This window comes from Vidua macroura, chromosome 7 (assembly GCF_024509145.1).
Source record: "Vidua macroura isolate BioBank_ID:100142 chromosome 7, ASM2450914v1, whole genome shotgun sequence".
Lineage (NCBI taxonomy): Eukaryota > Metazoa > Chordata > Aves > Passeriformes > Viduidae > Vidua > Vidua macroura.
In genome coordinates, this window is record NC_071577.1 from 40,833,123 (window position 1) to 40,858,576 (window position 25,454).

At 38.6% G+C, this 25,454-nt stretch overlaps 1 protein-coding gene across 1 annotated transcript in view; it reads right to left on the minus strand.

Annotated features, from left to right (window-relative positions):
- Nucleotides 1-24,156, minus strand: part of BAZ2B (bromodomain adjacent to zinc finger domain 2B) — a 110,828-nt gene extending 86,672 nt beyond the window's left edge. Inside the window, exon 1 of the mRNA XM_053982874.1 lies at nucleotides 24,131-24,156. The gene's annotated coding sequence lies outside the window, so the exon portion shown is untranslated. The remainder of the gene's footprint in view (nucleotides 1-24,130) is intronic.
- Nucleotides 24,157-25,454: the final 1,298 nt, after the last annotated feature.

The following is a 25,454-nucleotide window of genomic DNA, read 5'->3' on the forward strand; positions in this document are numbered from 1 at the left end:
TCCTCATGTTATGAGAACTCAGAAGCATCTGTGTGTCAGTACACAATCCACACATATTGCACAGAAAATTTAAAACTCAAAATAATTTTCAGCACTTGTTTGGATTGTTTACTTCCCAGATTTTTTTTTCCCCTGGGTAGATCAGTTTTTCTAAACACCTAGTTCACACACAGTGTATAGGACATCAAAAGCAGCACAACAGATGCAACATTTCCATTTCAGAAAAATGTTACTTGCTATAGTAGTAGTAATCCAATACTTTTGGTATTTCCTGATATATATTTTTTCACTGAAGATGTGTAAAGATTCAGTGAAATTTTACAGCTTGGTATTTTAAAAATATCTTCTGTAAAATTAAACATGGACTTGCTTTACAAAGCTTAGAGGTGCTCTCTTCAGCTACACTGACAGACAATTTTAACTAAGAAAACCAGCATAATTTGCCTACGTATCAAAATGCTAGAGTAAAATGGCATTTCAGGATTTTTCTTTGGGTTTGCCTTGATTGGGGCTTTTAGACTGAAAAATTTTTAGAAAACAAATGCATAGAAAACCAGGTATTTTTACTCTAGATCCTTTTCTACAGCATCACACTGCTGGGAGCATAAAGTTCACCTATCTCAAAGTGGCACAGACAAGAAAGCACACTAATAAGCTAACACAAACAAAACTTCAGTCATCTCCACGAGCAAGAACTTCTTTAAGAGTTAGGCAAGCTAGCTAATTTAAATCTAGGTAGGCAGTTGCATAAACAGCAGCCATACTTTTTTTTTAATGTAATCTTAAATTACAACCTGTAAATGTGTGGGCATTAACTCCAACTGCTTTTTTTGTTTGTTCTGGCCACCAGTGTCAAGCTACACTCCCAGGCCTGCCAGGAAAGCAATAGGTATTTTTCTCCCTTGACAAAGGACAGCCAGGAACAAGAGACTCCTCACAACAGTCAGTGGCAACATCAAGAACCTATAAAGGAAAGGTATTGTGCTTATTCTCCCAAGGGGAAATCTAAACATTGATATTCTCCTTCTCTACCCTATTGCCATACTTTGACACCACCAAAAAACCCCAACCTACTGGAACCAAAACAAGGGAAGAGACACAAGATACCACAGTAATTACACCATTTAAACAGTGGGAGCAAAACAGTTGAGAGAGGGGAAGCTTAAAAAATTATGCATTTTTCTACACTCTCAATCATCCTGCTGATTGACTAGAGCCCTGAATTGTCTTCCCAAAAGCAGAAAACAAAGGCATATTTCCTTTATTAAGTTGGAAACGTGGCACTTTCTGCATTAACTGAAGCTCAAAGCTCAAGTACTTGCTCTCAGGTAATATTCTGCACATATGTTCTACTTCTGACTACATACATTTCTGTGGCACTGCTGAATTTGGGGTTTGGGATCAGTCCTGAAGGCACTGAATAGTGCCCCAAAACCTGAACTTTGGGACAAAGGTTAGAAGTTCAGCAGAGGGCAGTGAAAAAAAGTTTTTCAGGTTCCTGCTTGCAACTTGCCAAGAATGAGAACCAGCTACTTAAGCACCTGGCAGGCAGGGATACTGCACAGTCACAGCTTCTTCAGCCTTGAATCAAGTCATGAAATAGTTTTAAAAATAGGCTCTACTATGGCTCCCTGATTAAAAGCACACAGACTGGTTTTGGCCCCAGTGTCCAATGTACAGAGTAAACAGATGCCCTAAATGGAAAACCAAGGTAAAACTCAATAGCAAAGGTATGATTTGGCATGAACTGAAGGAAATTATACAACATCAACTTCTCCATACAGTAAAAAATACTCTAAAGGACCAAATAATATTGTTTCAGATTAAATATTCTCTTTCTTGGCATAACTGCACACACACAAGCATGACAAGCTCAGGATTAACCATTTAACTCTGCAATACTGGAAGTCCTGGAAACTAGTTTCTTCTTCCTTTCAGTACTCCCAGTTATTCTATTAAGGCCCTACACAGAAGCATTTGTTTGTGGTTTATTTTTTAGAACCAATTATTAGAAAGTGTAAAACAAAGTATCCTCGGACACAAACAAAATCCTAATGCAATTAAAGAATAAAAGGCCAGAAGCAGCCAACATTCCACACTCAGTAACAAGGGAAAGAGGTTGAAGTTGAGTATTTAAAACAAAAACAAACAAACACACCCACATCAACAACAAAAACTTGAGAGTGGTCAATGGAGAATGGGACATTTATAATGGACAAGAGTGATTTTATTGTTTATTTTCACATTAACGTAATCTAATCAGGCTTCCCTGCATTATTTCCTTACTGTGTAAAAGGTAAAGACAAAGGAAGCTTCCTGTGCTTAATATTAGCATATAAATGGAGCTAATTAAGGTTTGACTTCAGTGGGAAGTCAGGATGAGGCGAATTCCCACCTTTGTTACTCTTACCACTTTGCAAGGTGGGTTTTTAAGCAAGATTAGAATAACTGGTTTACATTCTGGGAATGGCATCTTCTCATTTAAATCGAAACTTAGTATCTGAAGGCACTGCAGAATTCAGCAAAATAAAACAACATTTTCATAAAGCTGTGAGAGAAGACATTTTCTATCTTGATGGCAATTTGCTTATTTCTCCACTGCAAACATACCATAAAAGATATTGTCTTCTAAAAACTTAGCACCCTTTTTAATTACATTGCAAAGACTGAAAGAACACTGTTTTCAGGTTACATTTTTCCTAGTTTTCATTCATTAATTCAGGACTTGTCTGCTCTGAAAGCTTACTGTGATGGGAAAGCTAACGAAGTTGTAGCATTCATGAAAGACTGAGAAAGTGAGATTAGGGAGCTTTATCAATCTCTTTCATACTTCTATTAATATTTGTAACCAGTAGTTCTCAAAAACCCTACAGAAAGAACATTTGATAAAATGGGGGGCCCTTATTCCCTTGAACTTACCTGAACATTTGAAAAAAAAACTGAAGCAAGTTTCCCTATGTAAGACAAGACATGCCATTTTTGGTAGTTTTAAAAGGCTTAGCAGAAAAGTTATCAATACTTACCAAAGACTAGTACATGACAATATATTTATTGAAAACCCCTTCTACTAAATAGTCAAAAGAAAGAGAGAAGTCATGGGCCCAAAATATAGTTTTAGAAAAGTACCCTGATGTAAAAAAATCACACACACATATTTTTACAGTTTTTTTTAAGACTTATCTCCTCTGAAGAACTAATGTTGGAAAACCAATCAGTGAAAAAAATTGATTTAGAGCAGATCAACCAAAAAAAATCTCAGAAAATGTTGAACCTGCCAAAGCAAAATGATCCCTTATGATTTCAAAAACTGATAATTCAACAGGAGTTCATTATTGTAGCATCATATTTATGCATCAATCAGTATGAAGAACATTTAAGTAACAGAAATCAATTGCTTTCTCTAAGACTTTGGGTTCTGGGTTTAATCTCATTTAAAAGATTTATGCAGTTGGGTTTTGACTGCTTGCAATTCTCCCCCTGCCCTCTTCTACAAACCAGTGAACCAGAATGGAAAGAGCACAGAACTGAAAATTACTTCTGGATCAAATTTACTTCCTTCCTATTCCACATCACACAATTCTTCTCATAATGGATAAAATATCACCTTCGAATTTGGTTTTCTACTCCCTTCTTTACATCCTTCAGGTTTTCAGCTTAAAATTGCTCTTCATCAGCTTGACTCTATTTGCTTGAATCCTGCAATTTCTCTGTTTTTTACACTTTTTTCTTGGGAGCTTGCACACCATGGGGCACAAGCATGCAAGGAGGATGCAAGGTTTAAATTTTACTAAACTAAAGCAGTTTAAATTCCTTCAAATCCTTGTATAAATCTCCAGATTACCCTCAAAATCCCAGTGTATGTTCTCTTCGCCTATTTTAAAAATATGCTTCTTGAATATGAACAATCCTTCTGGAACAGAACAGAAATAAACTATATTCCAGATGAGGCCTTACCAGGATGTTCCCAATGCAACAATCATCTAAGAGAATCACTGAAGTCACTGCACAAAAGCCTCCCATCTAGAAACACACCTCAGCGACTCACTCAAGTATTGGCCCATGAAGACTCAGTTGTCACATGCTTCCCTGCTGCCCAAGAACCCTTCAGTGGATAAGCTCTTTACAGCTCTTGCTGCACCTTCTAAACAGAAACAATGCAACTGAGGGGGCAGGAAGTGGGGATCCACCAAAAAAAAAATCCACACTCTAAACCATCTTCAATATGATCTAGTTACATTCGGCTTCATTTCTTCAAGATCTTCTTGTTTCTTCCAGTCATTTGCAATTGAACATTCCTCAGATTATGTGTAGAACCACAAGCAAATGGGAGTTGTCCATTTTTATGACTAATGTTCTAAGTGCAAGAAGCCATATTTTTACAGTGAGTACGGTAGCATTGCTTTATGAAAGCACAAGCCACACAAACCCTTAGGTAAGTACCTGATTCTGCAGTGGGCAGACTATACCTCTCTGTTGTAGAGGAAATACAGAAGTTAGTTAGCTACTAGAATGGTGCACACAGGAACTATGAATTGGCCCCAGAATGCCTGACTGAGACTCACACATAGTTTCACTGTATTTTTTTAATCCAAGTAATTTAATCTATGCAGCTGGAGACATCTCTCATATTCAATCCCTGTGTACAGAGATCCACTTACACAGAATTGCTTAGGTTGGAAAAGCCCTCCAAGACCATTGAGTCCAACTGTTCCCCCATCACTGCCAAGGCCACTGCTAATCCATGGCCCCAAGTGCCACAGCCACATGGCTTTTAAATGCCCCCAGGGACAGGAACTCCATTACTGCCTGAGTAGCCTGTGCCAGGGTTTGACAACCCTTTCCAGGGAAGAAATTGTTCCTAATATCCAATCTAAGCCTTCCCTGGCACAAAACTGTACAATCATACCAAAGTAAATACCTTCTAGAGAGAATCCTTATAATCCTCTCAATTGTCATATTTCTTTAAGTCTCTATTAATTTAAACTTTTGACCATTTTCAAATACTTGAAAAATATTACTAATTCTCATACTAATTGTTCATTATTTGACCTCCAAATGCTGAAAAATCTCTGTATACACTATGTGAAGAACAAAGACAACCCTCCTTTGAGCTTATTTCTGTTTCAGTGTAACAGAACACAAAAGCATAACCATCAACTCGAGGCTTTATTTAGTTCAGTAATATTAAAAAACAAATTCAACTTTCTAAAGTCCTTTTTGCATTTTTCAGGTAAAGCATGTCTGCAAAACATGCCACTTTTTTGCATAATTATCCTCTCTCTAAAACAGATCAAGCTAAAAAGCAAGAAAGTTCAGAAAGCTGAGTTATGGGGGTTTATTCACATTGTTGACAATTTTGTGCAGCTCGACAAGGTGAGATTCCAACACTTGGCTACTCAGAAAAAGAAGGTACTGTGGGAACAAAAGCTGCATGGATTGTCAAAACTCTGTCAGCACATCGGACACACTTATGCCATGAACCTTTCCACATTCAGGACCTCTCACTGTTATGATGACTGAAAGCAAGGATGTCAGCTATGACATGGCCTACATCATAATTAGGTATTTTGATCAAGATTCAACACTTGTGAAAAAATGATCTTTTAGCAAAGCTTGCCCAAAAGTGCTGAAAGGCTTTTGCATCACTTTAATTAGTTTTCATTGACTCCCACATTCTACAGACATGACAGAATTTTTCTCTGACTCGGCACTTCCAGAGATCAGCAAGCACACTTAGGACTAAAAAGCATGGCCATTTTATATAACCTCCCTATGTGCCACTTCCGTACATTTAAGAAACAAAAATTGTGTCAAGGCTATTCTCTAACAAGTGAGGACATGTTGGTTACCAATTCCATAATGACAGTAGAAAGTGAAGAAAACGACATTGTCGGTAAAAACTCAAAACTGCTCCTCTTCACGTCGTCACCTTCAGTAGAAGATAAAAAAATGTGAAAATAATTTTTTCTTCTAGCAAAGTACCATTTCAGCATTTAACATCCATTTTAAGCTAAAGAACAAGAGAAAGTCTGAGAATTACTGCACTGGTGGGACTCGATCCTCTGAAGACTGACTACTACCTTGAGACTGCATATTTGCTCTGCAATGTTGGAAGCTCTTACAAACAAGAGGGGAGCAGCAAGACATGGCTTCAGCATGCACATAGCTAGCTGCTCCAGTCTGCCAAAAAGACACAGTCATTGTTTTGCATAGTGCCCCAGTCACAGACAAAGCTTCACTGCATTGTACATGATTCAGAGAATCCTAGACAGTATTATTTTGTATCTTCTCCAATAAAAACAATTAACAGCTGCATGCTATAGCATTTCAACCAAATGAAACTGGAAATTAATTGGTTATCAAGCACAGCTATATTTAAGCATCCTTTGTATCAGATCTTCTGTCTTTATACTTCCACATCCGTCATAGAAACATTGCCCTGCCTGTCTAGAAAACCAATCAATCCCACTTGTAAAAATAAATTTTCAAAGATGTATGTATATAAATAGGGACACCTTCCACTATCCCAGGTTGCTCCAAGCCCTATCCAACCTGGCCTTGGACACTTCCAGGGATGAGGCAGCCACAGCTTCTCTGGGCACCCTGTGCCAGGGCCTCAGCACACTAATGGGGAAGAATTCGTTCCTAATATCTCAACTACACCTGCCATTTAGAGCCCATGATACCACGAGAGAAGAACATCCCCCATATTATGTGACATTGAAGAGTTAATTTAAACCTAATGCAGAAGGAGGATTTTTGAGGCAGAAACATAGGTACTGTTTACAGTTACTTGTAATTATTCTCTTGATGGACTATACATACATAAAATAATTTTTCCAAGTATACAAGAAACCACATAACCTGAAGCAGGTAAGATATAACAGATTTTCATAAAGCAGAACTCACAAATTAAAATCTAGGCAAAAATAATCCTACGTAATGTATTGGAAGGCTTATTTGGCAAAGAAGTACTGGAAGCCAAGAACAAATCCATTTCCAGAAAAAATAACTTAGATAATGCCAGGATCAAACCATTTACTACATATCATTACTTATATTTTATAGGTACCTCAGATAAAAACAAGAACAGATTTAACAAATAAGAGCATTTTAGCAAGAGAGATGGCTTTTACCTATAAATACACGTTAAGGAAAAACAATAATCTACTGCAATTCTAATTCACTCTTGCCCAAGATAGCAGTACCTTCCTTAAGCACATACGTAACACTTTTAGACACTAGAATATTCTCACGGGGACCTACAGTTTCCATTTATCCACAAACCGTCAACATAACAGAATATTCAAACACACCACTCCCTTTCAGCAGGGCAAGCCCCTTCAATTTTAGGCTCTCGCTCTTTCTTACAAGACAACAATCAGGCTCCTGCACTGGCAGCTGTCATACAAAACAACCAGAGTAATATTTACTTCACATATTGCATAGTCCTTACTAAATTTGCCCTGAACCAGGACAGACAGTAATACCATGTTCCTTCTTCTGCATTTCCCCATGTATACTCCTCCATTCTGCTCTTGAGAACCAGAGTCTGACTTCATGCTTCAACAGAAGAGGCACATATTCAAATCTGACTTGCACAGCCTTGTATTGAAAGATGCCAACAACAAATATCTAGTAATGTAACTAGCACAATACATAAGGAAAATAGATCAGGATTCAAAGAAGCTGGGATAATAAAATACCTCATATCTCATTCAAATATTTTATCTTCATTTTACAGTGTTCAGTAAAATATTTTATTTACATTAAAAATCTTGTAGTCATCTCTATCAGCTTACATAACCACTACATTTAGATCAGAACACTTTTCTTATTAATCACAATAAAAATTAAAAGCTAATGAATCATACAGTATGTTTCCTAGTTACATGTCCAGTACTAGGCAGCATTACTTTTCAAAACAACTGCTAAAAATGAAAAAATGGGGGGTTTCATTACAAACAGGTGTTTGTTGGGGGTTTTCTTTTTTAACATTGGGGGTTTCTTTTTTAACATTTGTTATATTTAAGTTTACTGCCTTACAAAACAAGGCAGTGCAGCTGATAAGCTAACTTTAGCATTGCAAAGACCAAAGGGAAACACAGGTCTTCTTAATTTCAAAAAATCACAGTATGTTCATATATATACATATACACACACTTTATGTCTTCCTATTTGCGGAAATGTTATTAGAAAATGGAATTACAACCATTAAAAAAAACCCTAGTGAACAGATTTTATCAAATTAATACAGTAACTTTAATATAGTACTCCTCTGGAACAACAAAAGGCTTTAAATTGGTCCATGTGCAAATCATCATATCAAAGGCAATAAAAAAAGCCTGTATCACAAAAAAACCGAACAGTACTAATGGACATCTTCTGTTGCTTAATCCTAAATCATCAGGGCATGACATGAGCCACCTACCAGGCATATAGTTGATTTATCAGATCACACGGTAAGTACAAACATGCTACCTGAAAAAAACAAACCATCCATACCAGTGATAAAGTCTATTCCACAGATTTTTCTAAGTAGAGAGTCCTGCTATAGAAGATTCATTTCCCTGAAACTAAAAGGCAAAGCAAATCCTGCAACAGAGACAACCACTAAAAATTCTGGAACAGAGAAGTTATGTTGCTCCTTGCTAGCATGCAAAATATAGTTGACAGAAGGGAGCTACAGACACAAATATTGAGTATTTTGTTTAGGCATGGATAAATTTGAATGGAAATAACTGTTGGTTTTCAGGGAAAAAACACAGGAGCAAATTTTACTTAAGAAAAAAAATCAACCCTTCTCCCTTTCCCCTCTGGTTTTGGGTAAGGGAGAATTTGACAGTGTAAATATATGAAGTAATCCATCAAAGACAGAACTGAAGAACTTCCTACTAAGCTTATAATAAAACAATGTTTAAAAAACAACCCTTTTTATTCTTCTGTGGAAAAGCAGCAAAGAGAAGGGAAGTTGAACCTGTAATACTTTGGGTTCCCTGTGCTCACACAGTTCAGCATGAAGTTACTAAAAACATCTGTGTCAACATTCTCTTCTAACATGATATAACAGCAGCACAAAAAACCATTCTGTACTTGACATAATTGTTGATTTCCTTCAGGCACACTTTTATGAAGTCCTCCTGTCTCAGGACATTGTGCATTAAATGTCAAAACAGTATAAACCAAGAAATTGCAGAACAAGAAAAAGTTATCTTTTTAAAGATCACACTGGATGGCCTGTAATTTAATCCTCACACATTCTATTTCAATGAATCCTAAAGACCCTAGAATTTTAGAGTCTTCATTCAAGACTGTAGCAATTTTCTACACTTCTGGTCAAAACTCCTGACTCTGCATGCTCTCCTAGTACCATTCTGACACAAAGTAAGTTTAAACAGTTCACCAAAACATCCCAAAATATAGAACAAGTGACACACAGTATCACAGAGTGGTTGAGATTGAAAGGCAGACCATCTTGTCAAAGCCTTTGCTCAAGTAGTCACTTAGAATCAGTTGCCTGGGACTGTGTCTAGATGACTTTGGAGTATCCCCGAGGGTGAAGTCTGCAACCTCTCAGGACAACCTATGTCAATGCACAGCCATCCTCACAAACAAAAAGTTTCCTGATGTTTGAGGGCAACCTCACAGAATGGGTCAGCTTGAAAGGGACAGCAGTGGGTCACTTGGTCCTGCCTCCCTGCTCAAGCAGTGTCATCCCAGATCACATGGCATGGATCCTCCTGTGTTTCAGTCTGTGCCCATCCTTGTCCTGACCCACTGAAAAGAGGTTGGTTCTGTCCTCTTTGCACCTTTCAGACAAGTATTTACAAACACTGATGAGATTCCCCTGAACTTTTTCTCTGGGCTGAGGAGTTCAAGCTCTCTTTCCTTGCAGGTAAAATGCACTTCAACTCCTTAACAGCCATTTATCAGATGCACTTCAGTAGTCCTGTGCTAAGGAGCTCAGAACTACACACACAACTCTACAAATCTCACCTCTGTCCTTCAGCATGTATTTAACTGTATTTTGAACAGTGAAAGGCCATAAAGAATTATGGTAACAACTTATGAATTGTAATAATTTATCAGAACAACGGTGGAGCCATGACCAACATCAAAAAAGGCTTCAAGCATCTGCCGTTTATTGTTCCTCAGTCCAACCTTTTATACCCTTTATCTTACATGCATTCCACCTGTGTGCTCTCTGTACCCTTTTGTGATTGGTCAGTACACCTCGGCACACGATGTCTCATTGCCTCCAATACTGGTCACCTGTCCAGCACAGCTGTAGCCCATTAGAGATGAGGCTCGGCCACAGCCCCACTCCCAATTACCACAAACTGTGTGCCTACAACAGTAATTCTTCTGGCAAAAAGATTTATGGTAACAACTAGTTCAAAGAAACAGAACTTGCATACCAGTTCCACGGCATTAATGAACAAAAAGCACTGAGACAGCGTTGTGCCACCAAAACAATAGACTACAAGATATTACTGGAAGTTGAAAGTGTAACGCAAGCTAGCAATCTTACCTAGTTTGAAATAAAATTGGTAATTAGGTGTGAATGATGGGCTCTGCTGTCAGGATTCTCCACTCCCCCTATTCCTTTGGTCTTACTGAAGCAAAGGTATGAATCTTGGCCGCATACGCAAGGGGGAAAAAAACCCCAAATAACCCTGTGAATTATATTCAGAAAATAGAGTGCAAAAATAAGGAACAACTGGTAGTCATTATTTTTTACTTCAAACCATTCACACGTATTACATTCATTATATTAGCATCATTCCAGTACAAAAGCAATGTACTAGACATTCTACTAGGTTTCTGCAAGTTGGGAAGCTAACAGCAGCCTGAAGATGCTATAATGGATACCTATTTGAAAATCTGTAACTTCTGTTTCAAATTATTTTTCTTCTGCTTCCCTACTCTTTCTGGGCAAAAATAAGCTTGCAAGTATTTTCTTCTGCTCTGTGAGCTTTCAAGTTCAGGATAAGAACACAGTTTTGACAAGATAACTTAGGAATCTGTAAAAGGAAATTGATTGTCCACTGATTAAAAGAGAAAATACTGTAAAAAAAAAAAAAAAGCCTTAAATCTCAGTGGAAAGGACCACTACAGGGTATGACAAGAGTAAGCTAGCAAGTCTGAATTAATTGTTTCTTAGAAGAATATCCCTGACTTTTCAGCTCCTAAAGACTGGCGTTTGAACTCAAAAATGAAACTTCCACCGCTGCTAAACTAATTTAACTTTGCTACTAATGGAATCCAAAGTACATCTAAGAAGAACATCAAGAGAAATGCTACATATTTTTTTAAATATTGCCCTAAGTATCAACTAGTATCTGAGAATCTCAGACAAGAAACATTGAATCAATTAGTAAAAATCCACCATGGAACAGGTTTGTTTTGTTTTGGTTTTTTTTTTTTTGGTTTTTTTTGGTTTTTTTTTTTTGTTTTGTTTTGGGTTTTTTTTTGTTTGTTTGTTTTTGTTTGTTTTTTTTTGTTTTCAACAAACTACATTTATTTAGAAGGAAGGATGGTCAAGATATAAGTTTGTTCTAAAACTCACTTTTGGTTTGATATCTACAGATCACTGATCACTTGACCTCTTGCCTTTTTCTTTATGGCTTATTTAAAAAAAAAAAACAGAACAGGAAAAAAAGCAACAGGCAAGTTGAAAATTAATCATCCTGAGGCCATATGCTTTTTAAAATGCAACTTCTGGTTATTTCATTGATTTTTATATATAAAATCATCTATTTACAAGAAAAAAAAATTTAAAGGAACTTAAATGGCTTGTTTAAGAAACTAAGCTTCTGTTCAAGTCCTGTAGAAATTGTAGTCTTACACTTCAGCTGTTCAGATTTAAATTTATACTGATCTAATGGCACCTGACTTCTGTTCAACCAGTGAAAACATACAGAAACCTGTTTTTCAGCAATTCTATGACAACTTATTTTTTAGCATCCACAGGAGTTAATTACTGCCAGATGAATGAACCAGTATGATTTATACTACAACATAAGTAGCTATCTATGCAGGCTTTTTAATATCTGACAAACAAGTCTGACTCTTGTTAGTCTAGTTTACAATTTACAGGATGGCACTGAATCTTCTTCATCACTGAAATCCAGTCCACAATATGTGGCAGGGGGTGGGGGGGGCAGGTGGAGGAGGGCAGACACCTCACTTGCCTTAAAAAACGGCTATGACTATATCTTTTAAAACCTTGTATTTTTCACTTATATTTTACTACGTTAAGTAGTAGTCCTTAAAAAAGGAAGCAATAAAAGCAAGTCCTACTTTTATTAATCAAACAGCAATCAGTTGTCTGTAAGCCATCCATGTGACACATGCACACAATCCATTTCACAGGGCACTGGTACATTCACAGACTTCAGTTCTGAAAAACCCTCAACTAAAATGAAAGTTCTGGAAAATTGTGTATTATTATGTGCATGCATTTCATAAATATAAATGCTTGTTCTCTCATGTAATACTGCACTGGAAAGATAACAAGTCAGCACGACTTGTGCTAGACTATCTGTGTGCCCTCAATAAGAAATAATGCGCTCATGGGAATGATTCTAAGGTATTTTCACTAACAGAAATTACAGGAGTACTTATTGCTTGTAGTTACAGATGTTAACATCATTCTAGTCATGTTACTTAAAAGTGACCAACATTTTCTAATTGAAATCATATTGAATTTATTCTGAGAACAAAATTTTGATCCAAAGAAAGTAAAATTTAGTAACCACTATCTGCATTCTACTGTACATGTATGTAACAAGGTACCACGCAAAAGCTTTTTACTACAGGTCTCCTCATGTGTTACTTTAGAGGTGACTGAAAAAATTCTCCCATAAGCAGCGTTCCTACGATGGTCCTCTGCATTCTCCTACTGCCATAAACCAGACCAGAGGAAATACAAGTCCATTTCAACAACCCACTTGGCAAGGACAATGCTGACAGCGCATATACTTATTGGACAGTGGGCACACACTGAGGAATCAGAGAACTGTTTGGGGCATTAGTGAAGTAAAATTAATACTGGCCCTACCACTTCCTCAGCTGGCAGGTCTAATCTGTCCATCTTCTTCAATAAATACAGTGATTAATTTTCAGAAAACTGTAGAACTTTACTGTTGAATATCTAGCCTATTTTCAATTATGTTTGAAAAGAAATGACAAACAGAAGTTACGGCATGGAATGGACAGGCACATGGACAAACAGGTGAGCATGAAGCACAGTCATAAAACTTTATGTGTTGAGAACAGGTACTTGAAGGGAAAGAGACATATGAAGCAAAAAAAGTAACTCAGCTTTACAAAAAGATCCCACTTAACATGCATTTCAAATGTCTCCTAGAACATATAACACAGATATTTCCTTAAGACGATTGCTTATCTATTTATTTTAAAGACATTGCAAGGTATAAAAAAATACCCCAATTATAAAAATTAAGCATTTAGAGGCCAAGAGATCTCTTAAAAGTGATTGCCCACACTTGTTTTAACATAAAGTCTTTACACTATTCACGAATCTCTCAGAACACATAATTCATTTCCATTACCGCAAAAAGACTGCAGGCTACATTTGAACACTGCTCTGTATAAACTACTTACATCAACACAATAAACTTTCCAGTATGCTGTATATCTATAACATCTTAACTGCTAACACTGAAAATTTACTGACACCTGCAAGAGTCAAAAGATTATAGATTTACCTCAATAATAACCAAAAACAGGTTGACATAGAAAAACATTTCCCAAAAACCAGGCAAGTATTTCAAGCTGCTCTGAATCTTTCTCTCATACAAATAAAAGGAAAATGACATAGCATAACGTGTTCCTTTCAGTTCCTAATAGCAGGCAAAGAAGGGCATTTCATAACTGCACTTACTGGTGCACTTAACATTAGTTTTAACCTAAAGTAAGTGAGAGCAAGTTCCTTCCTACCCTGCATGCCCTTTGACTGTTTCTTTGTATAATGAACACACTGCTTTTTGCAAATCATAAAAAACTAGTTCAAAACTAACTCACTGGATAAGCCTCTACCATGGAACCAGTACTTCCCATTCTTGTTCAAAAACACATTTGGTTCCACGAAGACAACTTGCTATACCCTCTAACCCTTAAAGGGGGAAAATCAGGCCTGAAAAGCACTTCTAGAAAAGAAGAGAACTGCAGAAAAATATAGTGCTAATACCACAGTTAAAGGCTGAACAATAAAGGACCCTTACTAAGTCTGTTGTCATTTTAGTAATATATTCTTTCTGTATGCATTTTTTCTCTTTTCTGAAATTTAATGCTCCAAACCCCTCTTACATCCATTAAATGGCAAGTATATATCTTGTATATATCTATATAAATACCCTTTAGGTATTTTTTGTCAAGTTGTTGGCAAGTTAAAACAAACAAAAGACATGAAAAACACCAAATAGAAGGACTTCAGTATGTCATCAAAATGAGGCATACCCATTTTGTGGTCAAATATACACCCATTCTAAAACCCTATCCTCCAAATCCTCCGTTACATTTAAAGTATGACTAAATCCAAGGGCACTCTCTACTAAGCTGCCAGAAAGATAATAATTGTTGGAATGTATTGCTGTGTTTTTTTTTCAATAATCCACAGTATTTCACTCCTTTTAGTCAAGACTTGGGATCTCAACTTCCTTCCCATTTCTCACACTTTCTTTGGGACAGTAGCTTTTTAACACGGTCTCTGTTGACAACACAGTGAAAAAAAATTCAATCACTGTCTGCTGTTAACCAAGTGTCAGCGATTACTAAGAGAAGGGTGGGTGTGCAATCACCCAATATCAGAATATCCTGCAATGGAGGAGACCCACAAGGATCATTGAATTCAACCCCAGCCCTGCCCAGGATAACCAGGCAATCCCACCCTGGCCCTGAGAGCAGTGTCCAAACACTCCTGAAGCTCTAGCAGCCTTGGGGCTTCGACCATTCCCTGGGGAACCTGTCCAGTGCCCAACAACCCCCTGAGGACAGAACCTTTTCCTGATAGCCAACCTAAACCCACCCCTGACACAGCTACAGCTGTTCCCTCAGGTCCTGTCCCTGATCACAGAGAGCAGAAATCAGAGCTGCCCCTTCACTTCCTCTCATGAGGAAGCTGTAGACCCCAATGAGGTCTGACCTCAGTCTCCTTTTCTCCAGACAGAACAAACCAGGAGACCTCAGCCATTCTTCACATGGCTTCCCCTCCAAACCCTTAACAATTTACTTCTTTAGACTCCTGTGTAAAGTAATTTCACTGAAAGAGCCAAAACGGGAGCGTTTCTAATGTTAGACTCAGTAACTAAAAGCACCCAAAAACCCAAACAGGAACTCTCCTTGCTGCTTTGAAAGCTCCTACAATCGTGCTATGAAGAAATTGTTTCTGGCATTACAACTGTTGTAGAGGCTGGGTCCCCCCAGGGACCTATTGAGCACCCTTTCACCCCACTTCTCTCCTAAACCACGCAGTTGTAGTCTTGGTTACCTCTGATCTAGCTCTTTCTTCAACATTGAAAAGAAGCAGGGAGGTGCTAAGGGTAACTCCAAGTAAGAGAAATGATCAGAGATGACATGGAAAAATACTGGTTTGCATATCTCAGTTTATCCTTTTTTCAATTGCTGTAACTACTCAGACAAGACCAGAGCTGTAAGGAGTCATAACATCTTTTATTAAATCAACTGATACAGCTTGAAAAACTAGACTCTTTCAGGCACGCATATTTTTTTGATATTTTTATCTCGCTGACTGACACAGTAAGAAACCTCCCTTAATGGCTTCCCATTTTCCTAGATCCATACCTATGAAGTAAGAATTTATTTACAACTTTGCTCAGCAATACTTTCTATTTACATGCCAGCTTATAAATTAGTAACAAATTAATAACTTACAACGTACTGGATCAAATGATGTATGAAGAGCAGGAATTTCGGGCTCCCTTTTATTCCCAGAAGAACTAAGGATGTTAGGAAAACTGACTTTTATTGTCAAAAATATATTACTCCTTATAAAAGTTCCAGTCACTACGGCAAACAAAAACACGGAAAAGTTATCAAACTATTCTGTATAAGCTTGATTTCTAACTGAAAAGGAAAACTGAATGCGGGGAGATCAACTTTACATCACAGCTTATATATATATATCAATAACTAATATTTCTAAATATGTACTTTTCACATCATAATAATAGATAAGCATACCTTTATAAAAGTACAGTCATTCCTAATACATCCATTATTTTCTCCATGGGATACTCAACAGGATTGCTTACTTCTATTTTACTATACCTTCATTTTGTGTAATACAATCGCATTTTATATTTCTTGGCTTTCCCCCAAAACCCCTGGGTATAGAATGCATTAAAAAAAAAAAAAAAAAATCAACTAGAGTGTTAGCAAGGTAACATTGGGTAAATCTAACAAGGATTTCTTATTCAGAACAACAAATGTTACAAAACAACTACAAAGCTTGGCTGATGTCACTTTTTTAGTCTTTACATAACAAGATTTCATGTTTAAGATGTATGTCACTGCTCACCCTTACACCTTGTTTCTTCAAAGCTCAGAGTTTAACATTTTATTCAGCATTTAGTTAAAAATAAATATTTAATACAGAGGTTGTTCTACAATGCAAGCACAGCTAAAATGAAGGGCCTCTGTGGCTGCAGCGACCAGATTTCAAATGCAGGTAGATCAATAAAAAAGAAAGCTCAAGCACAGAATCCATGTGTGAGTAGAATGGTTTATAATAGCTTGCAAATGACTATGCACTTGCTGCAACCAGCTGCTCTTAAATTATGAATATGCAACCAGTTCATGTTAAAGCCAAATCCCAGCACCATTTTTACAGGGAAATCCTAGTAATTTTTTGCTTATTCTACATGTTAGTTCTGTTAAGGCTACATACAAACAGCAGTAACTTTGGAACAAATAGGACCAAACTATTTGCATTTCATTACCAAGTCCATCAGCACAGCAAGGATTGTCAATCTTTAGAACTGCCCTACAACAGCACAGGCAATACAACAATGATCTCCAAGGCAAAAAAAAAAACCCTCCACAGCAGACACACAAACCCCTTTGCCAAGTTTATGCTTCAGCCAATCAGCCTGTCTGCTGTGACCTGCTTGAAGGCTTGCATCAAGCTTCAAACACTTAAAAACATCCATCATAAAAACAAAGACAGGACACTGAATTATACAGTATTAACCTCCAGGGTTTGCATACAAAGATGTAAGATTTATTTATGTCCTAGCACATTAAGAGCTTCAGCACACTGTTCTTTACACCAAACTAGCTGCCAATTTGATGAACCTCTCTGCCCTCAGCAGTACAGTGTCTTTGATTAATGAGTGCATGCTTGTGGAAAAGAGCAAGAACAAAAAATGGGGCAAAATCCACAATTATGTCCCTGTGCGCCGATGGACCACTGCAACAATTTTTGTCCAACCGGCTTCCTGTTGTAGAAAGACTGAAGGCTGAGGAGGGGGTTGTGGAATTATTTTGCTGATTATACTTGGATACTACATATCACTCTTCTAAAATAGATATCTGGTAAAATGCACTGCATTGTTTATGAAAGAATCTTTCAGCATTAGAAAAGCATTTAACTCATTAACACAAATCGATTAATAAATAGGGTCACAATCCAAAAACATTATCTTCGTACTCAATGAAGAAAAAAATACTCTCCAGAAGATTTCAAGGTTTTAGCTTCTAATCCAAAAGACTCAGGACTGAGGTTCAAGCTCAAAAACAGCCAGGCAGATTATTTTGTGCCTTTAAATTACTGTATTAAATATTCTAAAGAAAATCTACCTTATGCTTCCCGTAATTTACAGGAATAAGAATACACTGGTAGGGTTCATCATTACTCAAAAAATGAAAATTTTTCATTATCCTTTCCAGAGCAGAACTAAGTTCTGTGTGAGGCTCCAAAAGACAACAGCATTATCAGTCACTGTATTATTTTTAAGCCTACCGTCTTTCCCAAGGCTTTACACTGTAAACATTACCAGTGACAAATACTTAAATTTAGCAGTCCCACTAATTACTAATGTAAAGAGTCCATCAGGTAGAACAATTTTTCAGGTAGTTTTTCCTTTATGTTTTTAGTCGTTTGAATTTTAAGGTTTTGGGTGATTCCTCCCTCAGCAGCTAGAAAAATCTCTGCAATCTCTTTTTGCAAACTACCAAGGCTTAACCCATTCAGCTCTTTACAATGCCTGACCTACATCAAGTCAAAGGAGTCTTATGTCCTTCACACACAGAAAACAAGACATTCAGGAGGCCCTGAAGGACATGGGTAGCAAGGTAAAAGAAGTGAATTCACATTAAAGGCAACAGGCATCATACAGACACTGACAAGCCCAGTACATCTTTTCCTAAGTTTCAGAGACTATGTTTGAAAGATCATCTGTCACTAAGCAAGGTTTTAAAATGCATACTTGTTTTGATATTGGTCTTTTTTCCAATGATCTGAAAGATATTCTATAAAAAGAGAAGGAACTGGTATTAGGAATTGTGTCAAATACATAAATTAATTCTGTTAAACTAAGCTGGGAAAACCCTTGTATCCTTTCTTCCTTGTTGCTACATTAAAAAAGTGAAACAAGCATTAAGACCTCCTCACACTCCAAGAGTTTCTTTCTGGTGTCTCAAGACCTAGTGTCTCATGAAATGCTAACAACACAAAGTAAATCACAATTTCTCCTCCCCAAAAATAAACAAAAATCTATTTTATACCATAAAATTACTACTTTTATTATTTATTTCTATTTAAATCTCTGCAGAACTTTTGTATTGGACTTTAAAAAAGTATACTTGGTTTTTTTTTTCTTCTTAAGGAATGGCTCAAGTCCTGGGCACTATATAATGGCAAATTTAGGGCAGTAAAGAACTTAAACACTAAAGAACTTGGATAAGAACTTAACACAGCTAATAGGTGAAACTGTGTGCTAACTGGATGATATGTTCTACATACCTCTTTTCCACTTAAAACTGTATGATTAAGAAACAAAATAATGGCAGAACCCTGCATCTTGCCTGGCCCTTCTACAGAGGCTGAATGAATACATGGTCCCAGTTTTGTTTAATGACTACATGCTGCATTCTGATTACCTACCCATAGCAATTACTCTGCGGGCTAACAAACCATGCATTTCCGTTTTCGAGGAAACAGCTACCCAGCACACCACAGATTAAAGTCAGTGAAGACAGCTCTTTCTTCATCTTCTACCACCAGCTACTTGAGATGTTGGTAAAACACTACACCCTTCAAGAGTCCTTATCTCTGTAACAGTGAAACTAATACTGTCTTGCCTTCCTAAAGTCCTAAGAAAGACAAACTAAAAATCTAATAAGAACCTACTGTTTTCCTCAGACAAATCTTCTGGTGATTCCTTGCTCGTTTGTTTGTTGCTGTTTACAGTAAAAATGGTATTAAAGTAAAAATGTAGTAGCATAACAAAAAAAAAATCTTTAAATGCATAGATGCCAGTTTAAAAAAGGATGTTTCATTTCCTTCTCCGATGCAGTGGGGAAGATCATCTGTACCTAGATTCCGAATACTGCATAATGTTCTTCAATACAAACTTCCCATTTCTATAAAATACGTTGACCAACTTATACTTACTACATTTTGTCTACATTCAGAATGTTGTAAACTATTAAACAATCACAAAAATCACTGCTTACCTTGATAACTGTTTCAGTGTTCCTCGTGGTGGCAATTAACAACCACAAACTAGTTTATAATGTAGTATGACATAATTCACTGAGTGTACTGTAGTAAAACTACAGTATTAACTCAGAAGTTGATCCACACTTGGGAGAAAAGTGTTTAAAGTATGGGAATCTTCCTTGGGCCAAATTATCTGTGTGATGAAAACACTAAGTATCACTCTTAGTACTCTATTGGAATAGTCTGTTTATTAAAAAAAAAAATAACAAATAAAAATTTTTAAAAATCAAACAAAAAACCCTCATTCCACCATTTTTTACACTTTTATTTAAAGGTACCTATACATTAGAGTCTCGGAGAGGGATCATAGTAAAGGGATTTGAACACAGAATGTTCACACAGTGAAAATCTTCATGTGCTGGAGGGAGAGGGGGAAGAAGGGTGTAGGAAACTGCATTGTTGGTTATACCTCCCAACAATCAAGATCTCCTGTTCCCAGATACGCCATTATAAGAAAATTATATAACTAACAGCAGCGAGGTATTCCTTTCCCTCATTCTGGGATATGAGACCGGGTGCACAAGCTTCATTTTATTTGCAATTCTGATCTTCCACGTCTTGCATAGGAACAGAAAAGTAACAACAAAGACCTTAACAATTGCAGTTCAAGCTGGGAGGGACTGTTCTACTTGAATTCAATGACACCACTAATGGCTTCTTAGCAGTTTCATGAAATCAACCAGCTGTCAAATCGATGCATCAGAAGGAACAGTTATGCACTCCCATAAGAAAAAGCAACACATTAGGATGTTTTGCAAAACATCTGCTCCTTTACAATGCAGTTCTACAATAAACGTGCAAACAAAGAAAAAAAGAAAAAGGGCAACAGGACCTATAAAGAAAGGCTTCTATTACCTTCTTATTTGCATTTTAAGTGTCTCCCAAAAAAGACAAAAAAAAGCCAGTCTCGTGGAACTTTCTTCTTAACATAAGGTCAACATAAAGATCAAACAGATATACTAAAGCGGTCAATCAATGCTCTTTCCCTCCATGATATAAAGATATTGTTAGTTTACCTTTTGAAAATGCAAAACATTTTATTACATGTTCAAGAAAATCCAGGATTTTTCACCAAAAGGTATGAAGTATGTATTTAGGTTTTTTTCCCTCTCACACTACTCAAAAAAATTTTACAATGGCATTGACAACCTACCTGAATCTTAAAAACAATTAGCTTTTTGTGGGAACACAGACCTGTAAGGAACCCAGCACAGTGGAATTTAGTTTAAGAAAATAATTTGGATGAGAAATACCAGTATGTCATGGTTTAGGACTGGTATTCTCCAATTCAGTGCTCCCACTGAAACCATGTGCTGCTCATTTGCTCCCTCCCCTTCTTCAGGACTGAGAGGAGAATTGGAGGCACAAAAGGTAAAGGTCACGGATTCGGATAAGAACAATTTACCTGAAAACAGCAATGAGATAAGAAAACGAATAGTAATACCAATGACAGAGACTACAAAAAAGCGTCCAAAGATTCACACGGAAAGAACAATACCCTAGGTTCACTTGGAAGAGAGCCCTTCTCTCCCCAAAAGGAATAGAGTGCCTTGCCTGCCCTTCCCCACCCTCAACGAACAGAGGTAAGTAAGGTGGTCAGAACTACTGGGTCCCGGCCATGCCCCCCCTGGCTGCTGCAAAAATGAACCATGTCCTGGCTGGAACTAGAACAGGGTATCACAATTCCAGTTTATTTTCAATACAGAATAGTCACAAAACCTTATACTGTGCCATCCAGAACAGACTTTGGATCAGGAACAAAAAGGAAACAATATCTGATCCTCTAAAGATTTTTTTTTTTTTTCTGAGAGTTCTGTTTATGAACAACTTCATCACAACCTGATATGAATACTCCCCTCACTTACAGGAATTGGTACAACCTGTGATTAAACCAGCATCACCTGCTTGAAGCGAACATATAATTTCTTGAACACAGAAGATTCCTTAACAATTCCTATTGCCCTCTCTACACATACTTTACAAAAATTACCTGGCTACCATTTTCTTAACATTATGCAGTTTACTGATTTTGCAGCATTTTGAAAAAAAAAAAAAGTATGTAGTGTATTATGAGATGTCAAAGCTATACTGCCATTTTCAGAAACTATTTATCCTCTGTTGCTCACCACTTATAACCAATCCAGCCTTCTAGACCTTCACTGCATTTATAATTTAGAATCAGTTGCTGTACATGCTTTCAAACTGTTTAAACGTTTTCATTTACTCAGTATTCACACATATAGGAAATAGATAGCAAATCCAGCAACACTTTCTGATGCATTTAGGAAAGAAAAATAAAGTAAGCATCTGACATTTGTTCTAACATAACCTTAAGGCTACTTTAAGTACAGCATTCAATACTGACTTGGATAGAAAGAAAATCTTGATGTACAAACAGCTATTGCTATTACTTTGTATGTTAAATGTTGTCAATATTTTCCCCAGTCCTGAAGACAAAGAAAACGTGAATTAAATACAAGTAGTTTCATGTTCTCCATAGTGTGACTTTAAATCTGGAGCATGTCAAACAAGCATAGGAAGAAGAATAGAAAAACAAAACTTTACCTATAACAATTACGCCTTACCAATTACATGTTTCACTAGGTCATGTGACCAGAAAAACTTTCCTGAGATTTAAAAAAAAGCAATTGACAACCAAATTAACATGTTGAACAATACCTTTTATTGTTCTCCCTTTCACAACAGCTGATGCAAAACTTGTAGTCAGAGGAAAAGAGATTTGTTGTTAGGTTTTGAGTAAGGAGTTGTTGTAGGGTTGGTTCTTCCAATGAGTTTAGTATAGTTACTATGTTTAGCCACACACATTATACAGTACGTGGAACATAACCCAAACTACATGTAATATTTATAGGTACTTTCCAGATGGAACCTTTTAATAATATACCTTAATAACTTCGTTGCTCCCAAACATACCTCCAAGTCTGTAATTTAAAAATGGAGGTCTGTTTAGCCATGTTCCTCATGCCAAGAAGACACTGTTTATTTCTCAGGGAAGATTCTGTACCAAGTGTTTCATGCAAACGTCACATCAGGTTAATACTTTCCATAAACAAAACCAATGCAGATCTCCAGACAATTAGTTATTTAACATAGTAACTTCAGAACGGTTTTTTTAATAACCCAACAGTTAAGCATTGCACATTAAATACGAAGGCCAGGGCAGAAAAAAAAAGAAAATAAAAGAAAAGAAAAAAAAAAAGAAAGAAAAAAAGAGGGGCGGGGGGGTACGACTGTTTTCCTGATATGAAACCAGACAGCAGATAAAGAAGCCTATTCACAGTGTCCCCTGTACGTGCGCGCTCAACTAGGAACCTTTCTCTTTTAAGTGCGGTTTACAACACGTTAGATCAGGGATTCCAGGGGAAAGCACAGAGTTTTGGACAAAAATCCCCTTAAACTTTACATGACGTCACTATCTGTCCCTTATAAACTTTAATGCTTATCCAGAAGTGCTTTCAGGTTTTCTACTCATTCCCTCCTAAAAGAGACGGTCAGACTTTGGAATAAAATTTTGCCCAAGATGGCGAAAGGCTTGTTGTTTAGAGGGCAGAAAAATGGAGGATATTGTAATATACACAAAGGGATAAATTTCAACAACTCAGCCCAGCGCTGCAGCTGCTTGTTTCTCTTTACAAGGACGGGACACGCACAAAGCCGCGGACAGAGGGGGCCCGCAGCGAGACGGGTGTGCGGAGCGGCGCCCGCCACCGGCCCGCGCCGCGCCCCGCGGAAGGGAGGGAGGGAGCGCCTACTCACCGCGCTCGGGAGCGGGGGCTGCGCGGGGCCGAGGGTCGCCCGTGGAGGGGCATCGCCCGCTCCGGCCGCTGCCCGCAGCCGCTCCGCGCGGCCCCGCCTCGCGCCCGCCCTGACAGCCCCGACCGAGGGGAGCGGGGCAGCGCCCGCCGCCAAGAGGGGAACGGGGCGGGAGGGCCGCCGGGAGCGGAGCGTACCACACAGCGCCACACAAAAGAGCCGCCCGGTGGCCGCTAGCAGCCGCCACGCCGCCCCGGAGGCTGCGGGCGTCCGTCGGCAGAGACGTGACCGGCGCCGCCCGGCCAAGGCACGGGCGTGCGGCCACGAGCAAAGTTTAAAATCGCTCGGAACGCGGCCGTCCCGTCTGCAGACACCCCGGCCCCGGCCCTTCCCCGGGACTGACCTCCACGCAGCCACTCCGCCTCCCGCCCGCAGCCCTGCCCGGGCAGGGCCCCGCAGCGGGACTCGCACTCGGCCCACACAACAAAGGGGCGATACGCACCGGCGGGGACGCGGCCGACGAGGCGGGCGCTACTCAGGTTCGGGAGCCTCGGCGCGGCAGAACGCCATCCCACCCCAGCCGCTCACCTGGGAGAAGCTCCGCCGCTCGGTGCGCGGGGCGCGCGGCTCTCACTCTCCCGCTCTCTCCCCTCCGCGGTGCGGGCGGCGCGCGCCGGGCCGGCCCTTCCCGGCGCTCCCCGGAGCCGGGCGGGGGCGCGCGCGGGCGGCGGCGCGCGCGGCGGCCGCCCCCAGCCGGCGGGACCCTGGAGGGGGTCGCGGACCCCGCGCCCCCGGTGACGTCACCGCCGGCGCTCCCCGCAGGGCTGGCGGCGTGGCCGAGCCGGGAGCGGGTGGCGGGATCGCGGGCCCGCCCTCGGGCTGCGAAAAGTTCTGAACAGCCCACGTTCTTCACACAGCGACGCAAAGTTCCAGTCCGCCTTGGGTCATTTTTTAATGATGACTTTATCGGTCGGGGGAGAAACAAAGTTGCCCACCTTAAGAACCTACAGATTAAGTTCAGGTTAAAAAAATTAATAAAGCAACAATAGAATCTGTGCTGTAAACAACTGACGTCTACGAAACAAAGAAATAAGGTGATCCACTTCTAAAAGAGAAGACATTTTAAAGAAACAACGTTAGACTTTTGAGTTCTTGAAGTAGTCGATAAATTCAAGTAAAGAAAGCAACAAGGGTGGTGGAATTAAATTAAAATCAAGGGGAAGTATTAACACTCACCAGCTATTGACACAAGAATTAAAAATAAAGTAAAATTAAAAATACATTTTTTAAATACAAATCATCTCGCCTTGCCTGAAACAACCCATAGAGGTTGTTTGCAGAAAATTAAAAGCTGTGCTTCCCTGCACCAACCCTTCACAGGACACACATGGATGGTATCCTCTTTTTTTTTTTTTTTCTTCTTTCTTTGGCATAGTCTCAAGCAGGGTTAAAGTACACTGCAAGAACCCAAGGACTGCTCCCTACAAACCATAACTATAACACTATAAAGTTAAACCACAGTGCAATGAAGAAAATCTAAGTGATTTCAGTATGAGTTGGTAAAAACATACTTGCAGAATTAAAGAATATGTATAGCTTGTTAACCTTATTAAATAATACATATAAGCATCAATCATATAATCAACCATATTTCTAAATAAAGTCGATCTATGCATAAAGAAATATGCACATATAAAAAGATGCCATTGTCTTCTGTTTCCTCTTCAGCCACTGGCCGCGATTTTAATTGTGCTGGAGGATCTTCATTAGTATTAACACATGGGGAGATTTCACAAAGCTGCTTCATTAGGGAAAAAAAAAAAAAAGCCTGGCAGACTAGGTCTTTTTGCATGCAACGAGAATGTCAGCCTTACCTCGGTCATTTGTAACATAATAAGTGCAAGCACAATGA